The following is a 22,969-nucleotide window of genomic DNA, read 5'->3' as shown; positions in this document are numbered from 1 at the left end:
TCACCCCAGAGTGATCTCGCTTACCCCTAAGTTCTGGCAATTTAGACAAAACTTCAGTCATAACATTAGCCATGTCCTGTAGAGTGATTTGTAATGGCCGCCCTGATGTACTTGGCGTTACAATATCACGCACCTCCCGAGCGGGAGATGCAGGTACTGACACGTGAGGCAAGTTAGTCGGCATAACTTTCCCCTCGTTGTCTGGTGAATGATGTTCAACATGTACAGATTGATTTTTATTTAAAGTAGCATCAATGCAATTAGTACATAAGTTTCTATTGGGCTCCACCTTGGCTTTTGCACATATAGCACAGAGATATTCCTCTGAGTCAGACATGCTTAACACACTAGCAATTAGACTAGCAAGCTTGGAAATACCTTTCAACTAAATTTACAAGTAATATGTAAAACGTACTGTGCCTTTAAGAAGCACAGAAAAAACTATGACAGTTGAATAACAATGAACCGGATTAGTTATAAACCAAATTTTTCCCAGTAAAAGCATAAAATTAGCAAAGGATTGCACACATTAGCAATGGATGACTAACCCTTAATATCAGAAAAAAACGTATAACATTAAAATATAAGCGTTTTTATTACAGTCAAAGCACAATCTCACAGGTCTGCTGCGAGTGATTACCTCCCTCAAAATAAGTTTTGAAGACCCCTAAGCTCTGTAGAGACGTTCCGGATCATGCAGGGAGAGAAGATAGACTTGTGACTGAATTTCTGATGCGTAGCAGAAGCGCCAAAATAGGCCCCTCCCACTCACACACAACAGTGAGGGAAGCTCAGAGAAACTGTCTTTAATTTAAAATAAACGACAGCCATGTGGAAAATAACGCCCAAAACAAATTCTCACCAAGTACCTCAGATAATTAAACGATTTAACATGCCAGCAAACGTTTAAAATCTAATTATATGAAATGTCATTAAAAAGCCTGCTGCTGGGGGGGCGGAGCTTGGCCGTTCTGGGAAATGGCTGCGTGAAGAAATAGCTCCTAGGCCCTAAGTCTCTAAACCCAGCAGCCATCCACGACCTCAACCTCTATGAACCCTTAACTGCAATGGTGATGGTCCCCTGACCCTGGTGCAACACTCCAACGGCTGCAAACCCCTAAGAATCGGACCGTGCGCGCTCATATCATCAGGCGCCGCACGGGTCTGAGGGAGACATCGCGCCCCTGGGCCTTATTAACATCAGGGCCGGGCCCGATTAGATAAGAAACTACGCACGGACCTAACAGCCGCTGTTCCCCACCAAAGACCTTCTAAAATCGCCGCCGCGATCACAGCCTCTTACCGCCTCACAAGATTGGAGCGCGTTCAGGGCGCAGTGCACGCTTCTTGGCCACGAGGTGAGATAACCTACAGTGGGGGCCGCGAAAACTAACATCCCAAGCTACTTACCGCTCTGCTGCTTAGACACCCATCGCAACTCAGGGGGGCTAGGCGAGCAGACACCTCCCAGGGGAAAACATAGTTTAATATCTGCAGCGGGAGAAAGGACACCCCCGCCACATTCAGATAAGCGGTGAGATAGCAGGCACTATAAAGTCACATCGTACAAATACCGCCAGCGATCAGATCAGTATATGGGGCTTGCATCACACAACTCACAACAGCCTCTGTGAAGCTCCCACGCTGCACACATCTTGGGGTTACATCTTCTTACCACAACAAGCAGCACCACCCTTCACTCCCAAGACAGCCACAACTCCTGGAAAGTCTCAGTGCTGCGCTGCTGTAGGAGCAGATCACTTGATTATAACTTCTGGCTGTGTATAGAGGGAACCAGCCCAAACCTCAACCTAAACATATTTGAACTTTTACCTATACCTCCAACCCATAATAACCCAAAAAGGGCACACTCTCACCACTAGCACCAACTCCCACCATTCCATATAAATATGCCAGGGAAAAAAACAGCCAAGCTGGATAACGTCTTACAACCTAGAACTATGCAGCAGTTCCTAAAACAGCCTGAATCCACTCCAAAACAAGCTCAACACATCTCTGACAGCACCATGATCGCCCCCAACCCCCAGCCTGGGGCCCAGGTTGCTAACCCCGACCCTGCTCCTGCCAATAATTCATCAATCACTAAAGAAGATCTAAAATCTTTATGCACCAAAGATGATTTCAAAGAGATGCTCACTGAAGTAAAGGGCTGGTATGGTGACCTCAAAAGGGACTTAACAAGGGTGACGCAGAGAGTTACCAACTTAGAAGAAAATCACAATACCACCAGTAACGACATCACTCATATGTCCCGCCTCCTATATGATCAAGAAGAAACCATATACAATCTGCTAGAGAAGGTTGAAGATCTCGACAACAGGGGCAGGAGGAACAACCTGAGAGTGCGGGGAATTCCGGAATCTATTCACCCAGGAGCCCTGGAGGGTTGCCTTCAAGCTTTGTTCCGCACGTTAAAAGGGGATGAAAATGCTCCAGAGGTAGCGATTGAAAGAGCACACAGAGCCCTCAGGGCAAAGCCACCACCTAAAGCACCTCCCAGAGATGTAATCCTAAAGCTACTGCATTTCAAAGACAAGGAAGACATTCTAAAACACTCAAGACAGAAACCAGACTTCACACATGCAGGCATCCGCATCCAGATCTTTACAGACCTGAGCCCTTCAACACTCCAGAAATGGAGGGACTTGAACCATATAACCACAGTGCTCAGAGAGAGGAAGATCGCCTACCGCTGGGGATTCCCGGTCAGCATCATCGCCACCAAAGGCAACACCACGGCTATCTACAAAACCCAAGATGATTTACCTCACTTTTGTGAGGCCCTGCAGATACACATCCAGACAGATGTCTCAACAAAAGATGGCACAGCCTCGAGGCTTCCTTCGGGGAGCCGGACGAGATCTACACCCACAACCTCTGTTGAGCGGGGCTCCCATAAACACCCCTCGCTAGTGACTGTTGCCGATGATGTGGAAGAGCCACATCAACAAATGGACTGCTCGCTCCTACAGCCCAGGTCAGGGAACAGCTCCTGAATCCAGGCGACAGGTCGTATGTGATATAATGTAATGTAATGTTACTCTTAAAGTTTACTTTTTCAAATGCTGGGTTTATTGACGGGGATACTACCCTACTTGTCTAGTTACTCATTGTCATTGATCACTGTTTGTATAGTTTTATAGAGTTGAATATACTTATCTAACATTAGCTCACACGGCAGAGTAGCCGAATTGTAAGTATATTATAACTGTTTGCAACTTTACTCTCCCCCCCACCCTTTCTAAACCTCCCCCTCCTCCTCCCTTCCTACCCCCCTCCACTCCTCCTATCTCCGACCCACCTTCCTCCTACCATTGCACATCGAAGCAGAGAGACCTAGAAACTACACACCCCACAGACTTACAAAAGAGTAGCGTGCGTAAGGTAGCCAGACTTTGTCCAGCCCCAGGCACACTCGCACACAAACAGACAGATAGCGAATACTTGCCGTGCCCTGATACTGCCTAATTAGATTCATTATACCTCAGCAACATGCAGCCGCACCCTATTAGATTCATAACAATTAATGCAAAAGGGCTCAATAGCCCTGAAAAGAGATCAATTGCTTTCACACAGTTACATAGGGCCGGAGGGGACATTATCTGTATCCAAGAGACACATTTCAAAAAAGGGAGGGAACCCAGAAACATCCCACAAAGATATAACACCTTTTACCTCGCTTCGGGCTGCTCAAAAAAAGGCGGAGTGGGCATTTTCGTTAAAAATACGATCCCTTTCCAACCAACCCAGGTTCTTAAAGACCCCAACGGAACATACTTGTTAGTGGTGGGAACGCTGTTTGGCTCTTACATCACAATAGCCAAACCAGGGTCAGCACACCACATTCAAACAGCTGACACAATTAATACTGTAACATACAAGGGGCATATTAGTTCTAGCAGGCGACTTTAATCTCCCATTGGTCCCTTCCCACGACACCTCATCAGGGAAAACTAATATCCCACACAGAGTAATCAAAACCGTCAATTCGCAACTTCGCTCATTAAAACTACACGACATATGGAGGACATTACACCCAGACACCAGAGACTACACCTTCTTCTCACACCCACACCATGTCTACACCAGAATTGACTACCTCATAACTGACCAATTGGGCCTTTCTCTGGTCAACAAAGCTGATATACTGCCAATCACTTGGTCAGATCATGCACCTGTGCAATGCACATTTGAGTGGCCAGATGTTCCCATAAAGCCATATAAGTGGAGACTTGACGAACACACATTAGACAATCCTTTGCATAAACTGGCAATTGACACAACCCTAAGACACTACTTTAACGAAAACCCTTTGGACGCCCTACCCACTTCCTTGACTTGGGAAGCACACAAATGTGTGGCGAGGGGCGAATTCATAAGGCTTAAAGCCATAGAAACCAAACAAAAACAGACAATTTTTAAACTCGTCCCTATCTCAGATACGTTACTGGGAAACTGAACTAAAAAAGAACCCCTCATCTCCCACTATCTTAAAATCCCTAAACACAGTAAAGATAGATTTGAATAACCATCTTATCAAAGAATACCAGAGAAGGGCATCAATGCTTCGAGATGAATGACAGAATAGGCTCCTCACTAGCTAAGGCGCTGAAGCGCAAACAATTAAGCACACACATATACTCGTTAACAGATGCATCGGGACATATTCAAAAAGAGAGTGAGAAAATAGCCGAGACATTCCGACGATATTATGAGACACTGTACAACATCACGAACAACAGCACACAATCAAAAATAGACACATACCTAAGAGACATACATCTTCCCACACTCTCTCAAGAGGACTCTGAGCAACTTGACAGACCGATAACAACTGACGAGGTTAAACTAGCCATCAAGAGCATGCCAAATGGAAAGAGCCCCGGGCCCGACGGACTGGGGGTAAAATACTACAAAGACTTCATACATCACTTACTAACCCCTCTCACACTCCTGTTTAATTCACTGTTAAAAGAGGGCGGCTTCACAGAACAAATGCTTGAAGCAAACATCACTGTCCTCCCCAAACAGGGTAAGACCCCGGATAGGCCAGAGAACTTCCGCCCGATCTCGCTCCTTAGCGTGGACGTAAAAATCTACGCAAAGGTATTAGCTAACAGAATCAATCGGATCTTGCCCACGCTGATACACCCAGACCAAGTGGGTTTCGTACCCGGGAGAGAGGAGCGCGATAACACACTGAAGGCGTTACAGCTCGTATCTCACGCGCAGCATCAGCATACACCCCTTATACTGGTCTCGACGGACGCCGAAAAGGCGTTCGACCGAGTTCACTGGGCCTTTCTAAAAGCGGTACTGGCTAGAATGAAGTTTAGCGATACCTTCATTAAACAGATTTTTACTCTCTATGAAAACCCCTCCGCTAGGGTAAAAGTTAATGGCCTTCTATCAGACAGATTTCATATTAGAAATGGGACCAGGCAGGGATGCCCACTTTCGCCGATTCTCTTTGCTATTTCAATCGAGGCATTGGCGCAGAAAATTAGAGAAGACCCCCAAATATCGGGAATTAAAACTAAATCAAACATACACAAATTGGCTCTATACGCCGACGACGTCCTCTTGACACTTACTGACATAGAGACTTCCCTCCCTAGGGTAATAGACACTTTTAGTGAGTATGGACAACTATCCAACTTCCACCTTAATGTAGCCAAATCAGAAATATTGAACATCACATACAACATAGAAGACTTGACTACAACATTAGGTGCTTGCCCCCTGAGACTCAAACGAGACAGCCTGAAGTATCTGGGGATTTACATCTCCCCGGATGCTCAGACTGTATTCCGAGAAAATTACAAGAGCTTAGAAACCACGCTGATGGCAGATCTGTCTAGATGGAAGAATAAATCCATCTCTTGGCTAGGACGAATAAATGTCGTCAAAATGAACGTGCTACCCCGACTGCTTTATATCCTCCAAACAACACCAATCCCCCTTCCAAGGAACTTTCTGCAAAAAATGCAAAATTTAATCGAACAATATATCTGGGGAGGGATCAGACCAAGGGTTGCCAGGAGAACTCTGTACTTACCTAGGGACAGGGGGGGCTTGGGGGTCCCAAACATACTAACATATAAACAAGCAATCACACTGGGTAGATTGCTGGACTGGTGCTCGAATGACCCCAACAAAGAATGGATACGACTGGACTGCGATATTTTAAACACAACCAACGCAGGCCTAGGTGCCTGGCTACTAGAAAAGGATAGGCACACAGCCACAAAAACGTATCCCCTCTTGGCAGATTTCTATTCCACCTGGGACAAGATAATAAACACCACCATGCATATAACAACTAAACATTCCCCACTAACCCCTACTTATCACAATGCTGCACTACCATGGAATTACCCTGATAATAGAGCCACCGCTGACACTCCCTTAAATAACTACGTCATCAAGTCACTGACAGACGGACACAAGCTCAAGACATTAGCGGACATCCTGATGGACCATCCTCATTTGGAGATGAACTGGTACTCCCACATGCGGTTAAACCACTACATTGCGACACATAAACACAGACCTTGCTTCACCAGGGCGCCCACCACCTTCGAGACCTTGTGCCTGAAGGACTCACCAACTGCTCATGCAATCTCACTACTCTATAAACTACTACTGTCTGATGACGCCCAGACGCCCCCTTCCTACACGAAAATGTGGGAAAAGGAATGGCAAACTGAGATTGACCATGGGGACTGGCAGAGCGCCTTTTTAGTGACCAAGTCAGCCTCAATCTCCATGAGAGTGCAGGAATCCAGTTTCAAATGCCTAGCAAGGTGGTATCTCACGCCCAGCAGGCTACAGCAGATTTATAAACAGGCCTCAGGCAAATGCTGGAGGGACTGTGGCGCAACTGGCACACCAACACACATATGGTGGGAATGCCCCAAGCTAGATGATTTTTGGGTTGGCGTCCTTAATCACATGGAACTAGTTCTGGGGAAACCTCTGCAGAATAGCCCAAAAACATTACTATACCTCTCATTGCCCAAATTGCCTAGTAAAGCCAGTAGAGCACTATTACTGATTATGCTGAATGGAGCCAAATTGCTGATCCCAAGGCATTGGAAATCCAGCACCACTCCGACATTTAAGGAATGGCAAGAACAAGTAGATACGCTGCTACACCTAGAAAGATATCACCACATTCAGCATGGGACTGTGGACACACACGAGATGATGTTGGAAAACTGGGCGACACACAGACAACGGACAGTGTAGGGAAACTCTGACTTCTGCACGGACCTCTGATCCATCCACTGACCCCCACCCCCCTCCCCCATCCTTTCCCCTCCCTCATACTTACCTATCCCCCCCACCTAATCTTCATGAGATCTGCACAAACGAATCCCAAACAATTTCCCCCTTCTCTTTCCCCCCCCCCCCTCCACTCTCTGCCTCCCACTCTCTGGTGATCCTAGATTATGTATATATAACTTAGTAGGAATGGCCGTAAAACACCAGGAAAAGTGCACTGCTGGACTTTTGGACTTTTTAACATACAAGTGCACATTGACCTGTGTTCTGATCTTTTTGGAGCTAAAACTCCATATGTTTTATGAGTGGCCAGTAATTTATCATGCTTAGGGGAGCCAGGGGGAGTATGGTTTTCACATGTTATTGTTAGACATCGCAATTTTGCAATGTATTGACCTCATAACTATGTTTTCACATGCATTTCTGAAAAACTTGTAACCTTTTGAATACCTTTCAATAAAGCTTTTTTGAAAAAAAAAAAAAAAAAAAACTGCAAGTTAGGCTAAAAGTAATATGCATACAGTATTGTCCCAGTGAAGTGCCATTCCCCAGAATACTGAAGTGTAAACATATATACATATCAGCCTGATACCAGTTGCTAATACTGCATTTAAGGCTGAAACTTACATTATATCGGTATTGGCAGTATTTTCTCAGTCAGTTCCGTTCCTTAGAAAATAATATACTGCAACATACCTCTTTGCAGGTGAACCTGCCCGCTGTCCCCTGATCTGAAGTTTACCTCACTCCTCAGAATGGCCGAGAACAGCAAAATGAATCTTAGTTACGTCCGCTAAGATCATACAAAACTCAGGTAGATTCTTCTTCAAATTCTGCCTGAGAAGAAACAACACACTCCGGTGCTGTTTAAAATAACAAACTTTTGATTGAAGATATAAAAAACTAAGTATAATCACCACAGTCCTCTCACACATCCTATCTATTAGTTGGGTGCAAGAGAATGACTGAGTGTGACGTAGAGGGGAGGAGCTATATAGCAGCTCTGCTTGGGTGATCCTCTTGCACTTCCTTTTGGGGAGGAGTTAATATCCCATAAGTAATGATGACTCGTGGACTGACTACACTTAACAGGAGAAAGTATAATTATATAGCCAATAAGTATATTAACCATACCGTCACTTTTATTTTTTCATAAAATGTGTAATATAATTTTTATATTCATTTCTAAATATCGTTGTTTGACTATACCTGCTCCTCCCACTCTCAACTTCCTTATTCTCTTCAATAATACGTATACAGCGGTCCCACCCGCTGTTTACGTAGTGGCAAGCAATGCGCGCTCCCGTCTCAGTTAAACAATGCGCATGCGTCAAAACCCAATTCCACTGTCAATCAACATAGTATTCAGTGAATCAGTACATTCACTGAATACTATCGTTGGGTAGCGAAGCAAACGTTCTCATCCTCCATCCCGTAATATTGCAAGTATATTTACTTACCGAGCGGTATAGTATCTCTATAATGAATGAACTCCGTGAAGTTTTCTATTGCGCATGCGCTAAATGTGAACGAGCTTATGATAAGAATGGTGGAAGAGCTGTCTAGCGCAAGCGCAATACGGATGCGTGACGACATAGAAATGGGTTGGGTCCCCCCGTGGTTAAAGCTGTCATTGGTTATAAGGATAGTGCATAGAAATTACAATGAATGATAGCAAATGCCGGGCGGAGGATTATAATGACGGGTGCAAGGCTATAAACATAAAAATTCACGGTAATTAGTATTATTTCAAAACTTTGATGAATTAAAGTCATGTTATTTAAACATCACTGTTATGCCGAACTATAGAGAGGAAGCAGAGTTTACATTCACTTTAAGTCAAAATTAAAGTTTATTTGAAACATAAGAGAATAATCTCCCCCCCCCCCCCCCCCCTCTCAATTTTATATGCACACTGAGGCTCTAGCTCATACTGAGCATATGTAACGTGCGTTTGGCTGATGGCTGTCACATGATACAGGGGGAAGAACAAGATGTTTTAACTTTTACATTTTCCAGAAATTATTTTCCTGCTCATTTCAAAGTGCTATTGCATTGGCTTTTTAGTGTGTATCTAGCATTATAAGCAGAGTTTTTCTTAAGGTCTGCATTTTTTTGTCCCACACTCCTTAGAAACGGCAAAAAGCCAACTAGGGCTGCAACTAACTATTATTTCCACAATCTATTAATCGGCCGATTAATCGGATAAAAAAAAAAAAAGAGAATCAATAATAGTTTTCTAGGTTTTAAATAAAATCCACATAATGGAGTGTTACAAATATAAACTTCAGACTAAAACTTTACATTAACACAACTGTTTCTTCAATTTTTAAGCAGCAGAGCACAGTTTTATAATAAAACAAAACCACAAACTGTTTGAAAAGAGGTAGAACTAGAAAGAGACTATCACTGTTAATAACATTCTGTTATTCACTCTTTCAGAAACTTTGCATTCAAATGTCCACATGCTTCTGGCTAAGGCTGGTTCTCTGTTTGCAGCTATATTTCCTGCAGCAGAGAAAAGGCTGTTGAGGTGTATAAGTAGGGTTTTGCCAATTTCACCAAAGTGGGATGTTTATCTTTGTTAGCTCTTCACCAATGCTAAGTGTTTTCTACTTTGGCAAGGGGCCTCTCAATAAAGTAACCCTTGACTTCATTCTAACATAAAAATATCTTGAATATCTATATGCAATGGTAAATAACCAGCAATAAGGTTAGGGGAAATATCTAGTCCGCTCTAAAAATAACGAATATATACTTATAAAGGTTGAAAAACCAACTAATCGATTATGAGATTCGTTGACAACTATTTTCATAATCGATTATGACGATTAGTTGTTGCAGCTCTAAAGCCAACCCTAACTTTGGAAGAAGAAAAAAAAAACCCACACACTGGAAAACCAACTAGCATGTTTAGTCAATTTGCATTATTTAAACCAATAGTGAAACCCAATTTCAATATAACTGCATGTAATAGATACTACTATAAAAAAAAAAAATATGCACAGATACGGATCTAAAAATACAGTATAAAAATCTTACTTAGAAACTCCCAGTTTAGCACTGTTGATGAGCTTAGGCTGGGACACCCAGTGAAAAGGGATGAAGAGAAAGCAGATCTCCCCCCTCTCCTGCATATGAAGAAAGAAAAAATAGATTGCACAAACAGGAGCATGCAGGAATATGTAGACTTCAGTCTACATCTCATGCTTTGGGGCTTGGTTACAAGTCTGAAAATCAGCACAATGTTACAAAAAAAAAACACAAAACTGCAAGATGGGCTATATAAATTTATATACAAAACCTTTTTTCAAAGAAAAAAAAAGAATCTAGTGTACAATGTCCATTTAAAAAGGTTAGATTTTGTTTTTTGGCCTCTCTACACAAAAGCAACAGGTGCTTCTTAGTTGCTAAAACTATCAAAAATGGTAAATGATGCAGACTTTCAATCCAATGGGTTAATAAAGCAGCGAGCTATGTTAACATGCCCACTTACTCTCTGCTAATAGGAGTCAAGATATTTAATCTTGCTGGCCTGTCATTAAAATAAATCACTATATTAACTTAAAACATTTACTAGAAACAGCAGGATTAGCTGACCAAATAGTAAATAGCCCCAAAGAATGTGTAGCACATAGGACATTTGTTAGCAGTGAAGATAGTCCTTAGTGGGCATATCTAAAGGTGAAAATGAATGATCCAGCAGCCTCAGAGATCTAAAATAGATCACACAAGATAAGGTCAAAAGGAAGCAGTGTCAAGGTAAAATAAAATGTAAACTTATTTCTCCTCAGGAAAATTTAAACATTGTCCATTCAGTAAAGAATTTACCAGCATCTTGTTCAGTGTATTGTAACATTTTCTCCCCTTTAAATTGTCCGAATTATCCATTTTACCTACTGGAGTATATTAAAGTGAATGCAAAGTCATGCCTATTACTTAACGCAATATTGTTAAGCTATTCAAATAAGGGGGAGTTTAATTCATCAATTTTAACAATCTTGGCAATAAATCCAAAAATATACCTTTTAAACTATTTTTATGCAGCACTTCCTCCACCCGCCATGTTGCCCCTCATTATTGAAATGAATGACAGCTACTCTAGCTAATCCGCGTTTCGCCCCCGGGGCGTTCAACCCCTTTTTCGATATGTCATGCGCTTCTTCAGCGCATGTGTTTGAAAATGTTATCCCATACCAGAAGCAATACGTGTTCATGGAACGTGCATGCGCTTCTGCAAAAAAAAAAAAATTATCTGAGCAATTATTTAGGCTAAAGAGCAAAGATGGGTGTAATTTATGTTTTGTTTGGATTCATGAATTTAATAGATCGAAATTATGTGCATGCTCAGAAAAAAAAAAAAAAAGCTGAACGGGTGCGCGCTTCACACATACGTATAGTACGGTTGGGACCGCTCTATATGTCACATGTGAAGAATAAGGAAGTGCCGGGTGGGAGGAGGACGATAGAAATCGGAAAAAAAGTAAGTAATTCAAATATATAATCAATCAATTTTTCTAACAGACAGGGGGAAAAAATAAAAATAAAAAGCGGTTATGATACAGATGGGTAAAACAGTAATAAGGAGGCAGCTGATGTATTTATATATCTATATAAAATTATTAATACATTCACTTTAACTTACAAGCCAAAAGAAAGACAGCAATCATTGTTAACTTACAAATAGATCCTTTACTTTTATTTTTGGTTTTGAAATGGATGTCAATTGCGGTATCCCCACTTATACAGAAAGCTTCAATATATAATTATTGGTTTTAGAAAATCATTTTAAACAGAGCTAGCATAAGAAAGTACACTCCATGTGGGAGGTAGGAGAGATAAGTAATAGAATGTGAATTTTCAATTGTTCTTAGTATTAGGCTTTTAAAATGTCTGTGAAAGATGTTCCAGAGTAACGGATTCAAGTTTCAAACAGGGAACAGAGCTTTACAATTGGTTTCCTCATGCTTTCTCAGTCCTAATTGCTTCTTTGGACAAGATTTGGTTTTCAGTGTGAAGGGGAAAAAAAAATAAATTAGGCAAGTGCACAATGGCAGTGGGAAACCAGAACAAACTGTCTACTGTTCTTATAAGCACTAAGTCTTGTGACAAGGACAAACTTGCCAATGGCAACTTAAAGCTACAGAGCTGGGAAAGATCTTACCAGCAATCAAGACACAGCTTGGGAGCCGTTTCTGCAGTAATTTTACCAAAGGCAAATCAGGACTGAAATACCAGCATATGTTATTGTGCAGACAATTAACCCTGCCCCATTGACAAAAAAAAAAAAAAAAGTGCTTTACTTATGATGTACTTGCAATATCTGCCTTTTGGCTGGGCTGTCCCTCTCTTAAAAGGGATGCTCTAGTTTTTTGTATTTTAACTATGCAAATGCTTGCTGTTAACAGGTTTAGTGTATTCCTGCAAAGCGATTAATCTTGTGTTTCCATCCAGAGGCATTTCTATGTATGAGCAGGACACAAAAAGTGACTGACAATCAAATACTCCTTACTACCTCACTGGGCGTATCCAGTGTTAAAAAAAAAAAAAAAAAAATAAAAAAAAAAACACACACCACGCGATTTAAATAGGGCATTTTAAACAACTTTAAAATTTACTTTTATCACCAAATTTGCTTTGTTCTCTTGGTATTCTTAGTTGAAAGCTAAACCTAGGAGGTTTATATGATAATTTCTTAGACCTTGAAGGCCGCCTCCAAGATGAATGCATTTTGACCACTAGAGGGCATTAGTTCATGTGTTTCATATAGATAACATTGAGCTCATGCACGTGAATTTACCAAAGAGTGAGAACTGACTGGCTAAAATGCAAGTCTGTCAAAAGAACTGAAATAAAAGGGCAGTCTGCAGATGCTTAGATACAAGGTACTTGAATTATTACAACTGTGTTGACTATGCAAAACTGGGGAATGAGTAATTAAGGGATTACCGGTATCTATCTTTTAAAACAACAAAAATTCTGGTGTTGATTGTCCCTTTAAATTTTAGTAAGAAATGAGTGTGCCTGAACTATGCATAGAGTAACAACTGAACTTGATTATGAACAGTTTTTCCCTACATATTAGTAACCATCTCAGTTACACATTTAATAATCTTCCATATCAGAGTGACAATGTATTTTAGCTCCCTAAACAAAAAAAATATAGAAATTCTTACAACTCCCTCCTCCCCCCACAGTGGGAGTGTAATGTTGTCAGCTGGTTCTTGTTTACATTTATGTACCAATTAATGCAGTATTGAAATTCTCAGTATAGGTGGTGGTTCAAGTGGAAAAGGCAACTACATCAAATGGCAAAATAAAGGGAAAATTTGTAATCAATAAAAATACTGGGATGACCCTTAACATGGTTTTAACATGTGGAGCTGTTTGCCAGCATCTGACCAGCTGTAAAGGGAGGCCTTGCTTTTCTACGCATGTAACAGGTGCCATCACAAAACAAGGTTATGTCCCTAATAAAGAGGTCACATGAAAAGACAGTTATACACTGCTACAACACGAATTTAAAGGGATCTAGGGAACTGGAAAACCCTCAAGTTAAATACCGGGGGGGGGGGGGGGGGGGGGGGGATCATTGACCCCTGTAAAGGAATTAGTCAGTGCCAAAGCAGCACTGGGAGCTAGTTGAACACATCCCTTAAGTCTGACATGAGGCATGTGTGCACAGCCACCAATCAGAAGCTAGCTCCCAGTAATGCATTGCTGCTCCTGAGCCTACCTAGATTTGCTTTAAAAAAAAAAAAAAAAAAGTCTGAAAACATAACTGAAAATTCTCTGAATAATGAAAGTTTATTTTTGACCTTCATGTCCCTTTAATACTCTACACACCACTTGCCACATACGCAAGCAGTTTATTGATGCAATTTTGTGACAGTAATTCAAGATCTTTGCCCCAGCACCTGATGTTTACAGACAACTAGAAGAGGGAGTTTATGGAATTGTTTAGTATTAAAACAAGTTAGCAAACCTGTGTTTATATTTATTGGCCATTAAACAAATCCAATTGGAAGCTTTTGTATTGACACCTTGAATGTGGCCAATTAACACTTTATTCTCCTCCTCTAACAATTTTTATTCAGATGATTGAGAATTTACTATGAAATAAGATTTCAAGGGGCATAAGGAAGCAATAAAATGCTATGTGATCTACAGCCATCATAAATTTAAGGCACATTTATGAAACATTCCTATCAAAATGCTTGCACGTGTGGGCATATTTCTTTTGTAGAATTACATACATGGGATATAAAACTCAGTAAATATAGTCTCTACACATTAAACATGTCACAAATTACATGAAAATGTATTTGTGTGACAGTTAATCTCATTTTCTTTACGAAAATAGACATTTTTGTAAAAGCATCCTGTGCATCCCCATGCAGGACTTTAACTATGTGTTTAGCCTATTAGTATATAGGCTCACTAAAGCAATAAGTATATTCTCTAAAAAGGTGAAGAAAAAAAAAAAAAATACAAAATAAAAATGGGGCTTAGGAGGAGAGATTAAAGTTCTATCATATGCATAGTAAAATGTGTTCCTCCAGAACACAGAATTGAATGACTAATATGGCAACAAGGGGTTAAAAGCCTAGACAGCAATATTTCCACAGAACTGTCCTTTCACACCCGTCAGTTACCAGGCGACAAAGACGCTTTTCCATAAGCCTGTCATGCAGCAGCACGCGCACACCAGGCACACGTTTTTAACAGCTGATCTTACGTTTGCAGGAAAAACAAAAATTGCACAACAGGAGTGGGAGGAAAAAAAAAACACCCACACCACGTTATTCTTGGTTAAGCTATACAATGAAGTGTAGCGTGTTTTGCCCCATTAAAACAAATATATTTTGACAAGATAAATGTCAAAAACATATAAAGCTAAAACTTTTGAAAACATATCTATGTAGGTACAATTGTAAATGCACCGTTTGCAAAATTTTGACGTATAATTTGTATAAGATACAGGAAGTATTATCAAAGGACTTACATCCCTAACCTTCAAGTCAAGAAGTTTTAAAGAGATAACATAAGTTGCGCATAAAATCAGAAAAGCTTTTAAAGGGACACTCAGGTTAAATTAAATTTTCATGATTCAGATACAGCATGTAATTTTAAACAACTTTCCAATTTACTTCCATTTAAAAAAAAAAAAAAAAAAAGTTCAGTCTTTTATATTTACACTTTTTGAGTCACCAGATCCTACTGCGCATTTGCAAGAATTCACAGACTATAAGTATATGCATTTGTGATTGGCTGATTGCTATCACATGGTACAAGGGGAGTGGAAATATACATAACTTTCAAATTTGTTATATATAAAAAAAAAATAAAAAAAAAATCTACTACTCATTTGAAGTTCAACTTCAGACTAAGTGCTATTGCATTGTCTTGTTATCTTGCATTTGTTGATTATGCAAATCTAATGTGTTGACTGGCCTTTAAAGATATGCAGCTCAGTTTCAAAGAGTGGCCTCTAAATTGAAATGCGCATGGGTGCATTTAAGTTCTGAATAGAAGCATTTTTGCAATATACATGTATTAGCAAAAAACGCTTCTAATAAAAGCTGTAGCCGTTTCAAAAGTGTATAAATATGTACCGTGCACCAGCATTAAACACAGCACTTGCTCAGAGAGGCCAAGGTGCTTGCACCATCTGGTAATGATACAATTTGTTAATTGCTGACATGATACAAGCCCCACTGGTGATCTGAGAAGCTGCAGAATTTAAAAACGCTGGTGCACTAAGAAACTCTAGCTATGTGTCACATGCACAAGAAAAACGTCAACATAACACTAAAACAGTTATTAACTTCGACTAGAAACATTTTTGCTAATTCATGTATATTGCAAATTTGTTTCTATTCAGATATATCATACGCCTATGTGCATTTCAACTTTGAACGGAATGTCCCTTTAAAATACTAAGATGTTAAATATAAATGTTTTCACATGCTCAATAGGAGTTGGTGCCTCAAAGTGTACATGTAAAAAGGACTGCACAATTTGATAATGAAAAGTAAATTGGAAAGTCTCTTAACAGCATGCTACTTCTGAATCTAAATAGTTTAAAAGGATGGTAAATCCTAGAGTTTTTTTAAAAAAAAACAAAAAAAAAACAAACACCTCACTGTCATACAGCTAGCACGGGTATTGGCAAAAAAGTGGAAACATCACCTCGTTGGAAAGAGGGGAAATATATATATATATATATATATATATATATATATATATATATATCTGTGTAAACCCCGAAACGTTAACACTAAGTGTTTTGGTTGACCCACTACTGAAAAGTCCTGCGAGTGCTTTCTTCCACTGAGGTATACATTTTCTATGAAAAAAAAAAACAAACAAAAAAAAAACACAAGATATCTATCTATCTATCTATCGATAGATATAGATAGATATATACATACACACATATACATACACACATATACATACACACACAATAAATAATATTGTAGGTCACATATTTCTAACAATGATAAATACTAGCGTTTTTTGAAACGCTAGGATTTAACAACACTATTTTGACTAGTGTCCCTTTAAAAGGACACTCAAGTCAAAATTAAACTTTCAAGATTCAGAGAGCAGGAAATTTTAAACAACATTCCAATTTACTTCCATTAACAAAATGTGCAGTCTTTTTTACAATTTCATTTGAGTCACGATTTCCTTCTGAGCATGTGAAAGAATGCACATATATGCATTATTTGTGATTGGTTGATGGCTGTTACATGATACAGGGAGGGAATGGAAATAGACATAAAAACTTTATAAATTTGTCAGGGGAAAAAATATAAATTATAATTTACAATTCACTTGAAGTTTAGACTAAGTGCTTTAAAGGGATACTGAACACATGTTCTTTCATGATTAAGATAGAGCATGCAATTTAAAGCAATACATAAAAAATATGCTTATGAGCCAGCTCATTTTTGGTTGAGGACCATGGATAGCACTTGCTGATTGGTGGCTGCATTTAGCCATCAATCAGCAAGCACTACCCAGGGTGCTGAACCAAAGATGAGCCGACTTGTAAGCTTACATTCCTTCATTTTCAAATAAAGATACCAAGAGAGCAAAGAAAGATAATAGGAGTAAGTTAGAAAGTTGCATGTTCAGCATCCCTTTAACTAGTATGTTTATTACAAAACATCTGAAGCTACAGTACTCAGTTTGGTAAAACTTGCCTTAGATAAAGACCTCACCGTTTTCTCTAGTGAGGCGATAGATATATATATATTTTTCTTCTTCTCTCTCTCTCTCATTAGGGGGAGATAAAAGGCGGTTTAAAATCCTCCACTACGCACAAAATATAGAAAGAAATAACTCATTGTGTAATTCATTAACAAATCTAGGCAGGCCCAGAGGCTTGTTTTCCCACAGAAAACCTCTGAATTACATTGTTTCCAATGCAGCAAAGGATTCTGGGTAAGATATGCCAATTAAGTACACAAAAAAAAATATATATATAAAAATATATAAATTTAAAGGCATTTTATATAAGCAAAATCCTACATGTTTTAACACATGCCAAAGGCAACCCCATTAAAAAGCAGTGTACTGTAAAATGTTCTGCTGTAATGTGTTCCCCATTATCCATTTTACCTGCTGGAGTAAATTAAATTGCTTACAAATAACTTCCTTAGCTTTATTTTGTCATTTGAAATTCCTAATTTGCAGGTTTTATCCCCATCTTTACTGAACATTTCAATATGTAAATTATTCCCCATGGAAAAGCTATGCAAACAACCAGGATAATGTATTGCACTCACAGAGAGTGGTTGTAGAGATAAGAACTCAAATATTTATTTTCAAATTAAAGTTGATATCGCTGGTAAAACTAAACCCATTTAAATGGCTTGTGGTAACAGAGATAAAAAAAAAATGCTAGTTCATATATAAGAATGGAACAAATGTCCAATTCATTTTATACTCTTCAGCTGGTATACTATCCCTTTAAGCTTCCCATGTCAGAATGAATAAATATATATATATATATATATATATATATATTTTCATATAAAAAGGGATGTTTACAACATCACTAAATTCAGAGCAGGCAGGCTTAATAAACCAAGTCATCAGATACACTACGTGGTGTGATCATTCTGATGCAATTCAAAAGGAAGTACCACGTTACCTGCATTAAACAATCAAACACCTCATGAATGTTTAAGGCTATTATTTCACAAAGTGAACAAACTGCTTTGAAACAACGTTGATAAGTGTAGTACTGAGTGGGTTTAAATTATCTACAGAATATATTTAGAAAGAAAAACTGCAACACCAGGAATATACGTAGCCAAGATGTAGCATCACTGTATAGTGTAGAGGGCATTGAAGGTTTTAGATGCAATGGATCCCTGTAGGGCAGGAACATTCTTTCAAGGCCACAGAGAATGTGAATGTCTGGCTTCAATACTGAACATTGAATTGGAGATTATATATATATATATATATATATATATATATATATATATATATATATATATATTTTATTGCATAATAGTGTGTGTGTGTACTATCCTACCTACACATATTTGTATAAAATGTAATTCTGGACAACTACAGCCCATGCTTTTTGATCTCTGTGTTGACAAGTTAAAGCTGTAAAAACTGGAGATACTTGATACCTAGAATTTGTAGCCCTAGAAAGCTAAACACCAATTTCAATCTAGATTGTGCCCTATAAACTGCATTAGAGAAATAAAGAGGAGCAGTACAAGACCCAGCATGGGAAACCTGCCCGCAGTCTAATGAATGGGCTCTTTATTTACAGCACTGCTGGCTCAAGCTACAGAGACGAACACATAGCTAAGAGTTCAAGCCCTAAAAGGTGAAGGTGTTGGTGCTGCAACAACCTGGTTTAAAGTCAAAGTAATAAACTACACATTAGAAAAACCTGATATTTTTATATCTTGTAATTCATGAGGACAAGGAAGCGAGATGATCCACGGTCCCCAATCCCCACAAACCTTTCCTTGCACGCTCCTATAAGGTGTCGTGTACTACTCGTCGCCCACACGTAAGGTTGCCACACGTGCCCAAATTAAGTCCACCATAGTTTTGGGTAACGGGTATCGCGTCATTCATTATAAGAACTATTATCACATTCGTTTTTAAAACAACATCACGGATAAAATACATTCACCAATAGGTTCCTACAGTATAGCCATACAGTCCGTGCTATCCCACCCTGGAACAGCACCCCCCCATATGCGACCAAGCTGTGCAATTCGACATCCACACGTGTGAAAAAGAAAACAGCGGTTGAGTCCCTGTTTCCTTTCCGTAGACACCACAACACTTACCCCAAGCTGAGCCTTGTTGTGATCCGGTCACTCACGCGGTGTTACGGGGCAGCAATGGCCCCAGTGACTCTGGACTGACCAGAGGACAATCTATCTACCCTACAGTATTACACACACACTCCTCTCGTAGCTTTAATACGGCACCATGTGCGCATGCGCGTCTCCTCCCACTACTAGCTAGCAAGGACAAAGGGCTTGATATTAGATAACGCTGCTTGTTATAATTACACAAGTTAATGAACTGTAGATTTGAAGCCAATGAGGGGTGCCCGACATTGTCAGAAAGTGTCTGTACAACTAAAGGAATTTAGTTTAAATAGCTGGGAAGTTCCCTTGTTAAACTTCCACAGTACATGCAAAAAAATAGAGGTTTGGAAAATAAATGAAAGACAGTTGGATTCTTTTTAGCCCTTTGGATAGTGCGCACAACATTTATGAATAGAAAGTAGAAATAGCGACAGATATAGTGACTATGTTGAATATAACGATATTAAAGGGACTTTAAACCATGTTAAATAGTTTAACTTTGCTTTAGCCCATACAAAAACAGTAATCAGCCACTAATTGTCCTTAGCAGAAGGGGGTTGGCTAACAGAAACCTAGGTTCTAACATAGCAGCACCGATTACTTTATAGAAGCTTGGCCAATGAGCATGTTTAAAGGGACAGTACACACCAATTTTCATTTAACTACATGAGATAGACACTACTATAAATAATAATATGCACAGATACTAACATAAAAATCCAGTATAAAACTGTTTAAAAACTTACTTAGAAGCTCCCAGTTTTTCTGTTAAAAAGGTAGCTGGAACACCCACTGCAAGTGGGAATTTGCAGACATCCCCCTTCCTCTGCAAATGAAAAGACTCTTTACACAAACAGGAGCAAGCTGGAGTAGGTATACATCAGTATTCTCCTAAAACTTTGGGGTTTGGTTAGGAGTCTGAAAATCAGAGCAATGCTATTTAAAAATAAGCAAAACTATACATTTTTAAAAAAAATGTATGGGCTATATAAATGGATTATCTGCAAAACATTTATGCAAAGAAAAACCTAGTGTATAAAGTCCCTTTAAGCCTGGGGCAGCATATGTGCGTAGCCGCCAATCACTGACTAAGTTCAGCCAGTACTGATTGTATCTATGGTGTTCACACCTTTGCATGGGTTAAACACATTGGTCTCTTTAAGAAATAGTTCAATAAGAGAATGTTCTTGTACAGTAAATCATTTTATTTTTGCACCTTTATTGTACACTAGATTTTTCTCTGCATAAATGTTTTGTAAATGATCCATGTATATACTGTAGCCCATACAGTTTTAAAAAAAAAAAAGTACTGTATAGTTTTGCTTATTTTTAAATATGGTGCTAATTTTCAGACTCCTAACCAAGCCTACAAGTTTTAGAAGTAGACTGTTGTCTACCTTCTCCAGTTTGCTCCTGTCTGTGTAAAGAGTCTTTTCATATGCAGGGGGTTAGGTTAGTGACTGCTCTTTTTGCTTTTCAGCCCATTTCAGTGGGTGTCCCAGCCTAACCTCACCAACAGTGCTAAACTAGGAGCTTCTAAGTCAGTTTTTAAAAGGTTTTGTACTGGATTTTTAGATCAATATCTGTGCATATTATTCTTTATAGTAGTGTCTATTACATGCAGTTATATGAAAATTGGTGTGTACTGTCCCTTTAACAGTCAGCAACTGTAAATAAAAGTTACATAAAGGAGCAAAAATAAAGTGCTGTAATGTGCTAGTACATTCTTTTATTACACTACTAGTCCTAAAGCCCGTTCACACGGGCCATTTTTTGCAGTTCAGAGGTCCCACCCCTTGCGCTCTCTCCCTCCCCCTCTCTTTTGCTCTCTCTCTCCCCCCTCTCTTTTGCTGTCTCTCTCCCCCCTCTTTTTGCGCTCTCTCTCGCTCCACCTCTCTTTTGCTCTCTCTACCCCCTCTCTTTGGCTCTCTCTATCCCCCCTCTCTTTTACTCTCCCTCCCCTCTCTTTTGCTCTTTCCCCTCTCTTTTTGCTCCCTCTCTCCACCCTCTCTTTTGCTTTCTCCCCCCCTCTCTTTTGCTCTCTCCCCCCTCTCTTTTGTGCTCTCTCTCTCCCCTTTATTTTGTGCTCTCTCTCTCCCCCTCTCTTTTGCTCTCTCTCTCCCCCTCTCTTTTGCTCTCTCTCCCCCCTCTCTTTTGCTCTCTCTCCCCCCTCTCTTTTGTGCTCTCTTCCCCCACTCTTTTGTGCTCTCTCTCTCCCCTTCTCTTTTGCGCTCTCTCTCCCCTTCTCTTTTGCGCTCTCTCTCTCCCCCCTCTCTTTTGCACTCTCTCCCCCTCTCTTTTGAGCTCTCTCTCTCCCCCCTCACTTTTGCAATCTCTCCCCACTCTCTTTTGCGCTCTCTCTCTCCCCCCTCTCTTTTGCGCTCTCTCTTCCCCCTCTCTTTTGCACTCTCTCTCTCCCCACCCCTCTATTTTGCTCTGTCTCTCTCCCCATCCCTCTCTTTTGCTCTGTCTCTCTCCCCATTCCTCTCTTTTGCTCTGTCTCTCTCCCCATCCCTCTCTTTTGCTCTTTCTCCCCCTCTCTTTTGCGCTCTCTCTCTCCCACCTCTCTTTTGTGCTCTCTCTCTCCTCCCTCTCTTTTGCACACTCTCTCTCTCCCCCTCTCTTTTGTGTGCTCTCTCTTCCCCCTCTCTTTTGCGCTCTCTCCCCCCTCTCTTTTGCACTCTCTCTCTTCCCCCTTCTCTTCTGCGCTCTCTCTCTCCCCCTCTCTTCTGCACTCTCTCTCTCGCCCTCTCTTTTGCGCTCTCTCTCCCCCTTCTCTTTTGCGCTCTCTCTCCCCCCTCTCTTTTGCACTCTCTCCCACCTCTCTTTTTCTCTATCTCTTCATCCCTCTCTTTGGCTCTCTCTCCCCCTCTCTTTTGCTCTCTCTCTCTTTCCCCCTCTTATTTTCTCTCTCCCCCTTTCTTTTGCTCTCTCTCTCTCTTCCCTTTGTTTTGCTCATTCCATCAATTTTGCTCTTTCCCCTCTATTTTGCTCTCTCTCCCCTCTCTCTTGCTCTTTCCCATCTATTTTACTCACTCTCCCTCCTCTCTTGCTCTTTCCCATCTATTTTGTTTGCTCCCCCTCTCTTTCTATCTCTCTCCCCTTCTCTTTCTATCTCTCTCCCCTTTATCCCTCTCGTGCCACGCCTCCGTCATGCCTGACCACCCCCCGTCACGCCTCTCACGCCCGGCCACGCTCACTTTCAACTGCACCGACTGTTCAGGTAGGGACTCTAAGGCCAGTTGTGTTTGTCCTTGCGCGCAGTCTGTACTGCGCATGACAGCTTCGGACAAACA

The 22,969-nt window shown here is 40.3% G+C and overlaps 1 protein-coding gene across 1 annotated transcript in view; it reads right to left on the bottom strand.

The window, feature by feature from the left end:
- The window catches only part of SLC16A1 (solute carrier family 16 member 1), a 56,118-nt gene extending 36,337 nt beyond the window's left edge, over window positions 1-19,781 (bottom strand). The window contains exon 1 of the mRNA XM_053706653.1: window positions 19,647-19,781. The gene's annotated coding sequence lies outside the window, so the exon portion shown is untranslated. The remainder of the gene's footprint in view (window positions 1-19,646) is intronic.
- Between the last annotated feature and the right edge of the window lie 3,188 nt (window positions 19,782-22,969).

This window comes from Bombina bombina, chromosome 3 (assembly GCF_027579735.1).
Source record: "Bombina bombina isolate aBomBom1 chromosome 3, aBomBom1.pri, whole genome shotgun sequence".
NCBI lineage: Eukaryota > Metazoa > Chordata > Amphibia > Anura > Bombinatoridae > Bombina > Bombina bombina.
The sequence above is the reverse complement of the archived record's forward strand: the minus strand, read 5'-3'. Positions and strand labels throughout refer to the sequence as shown.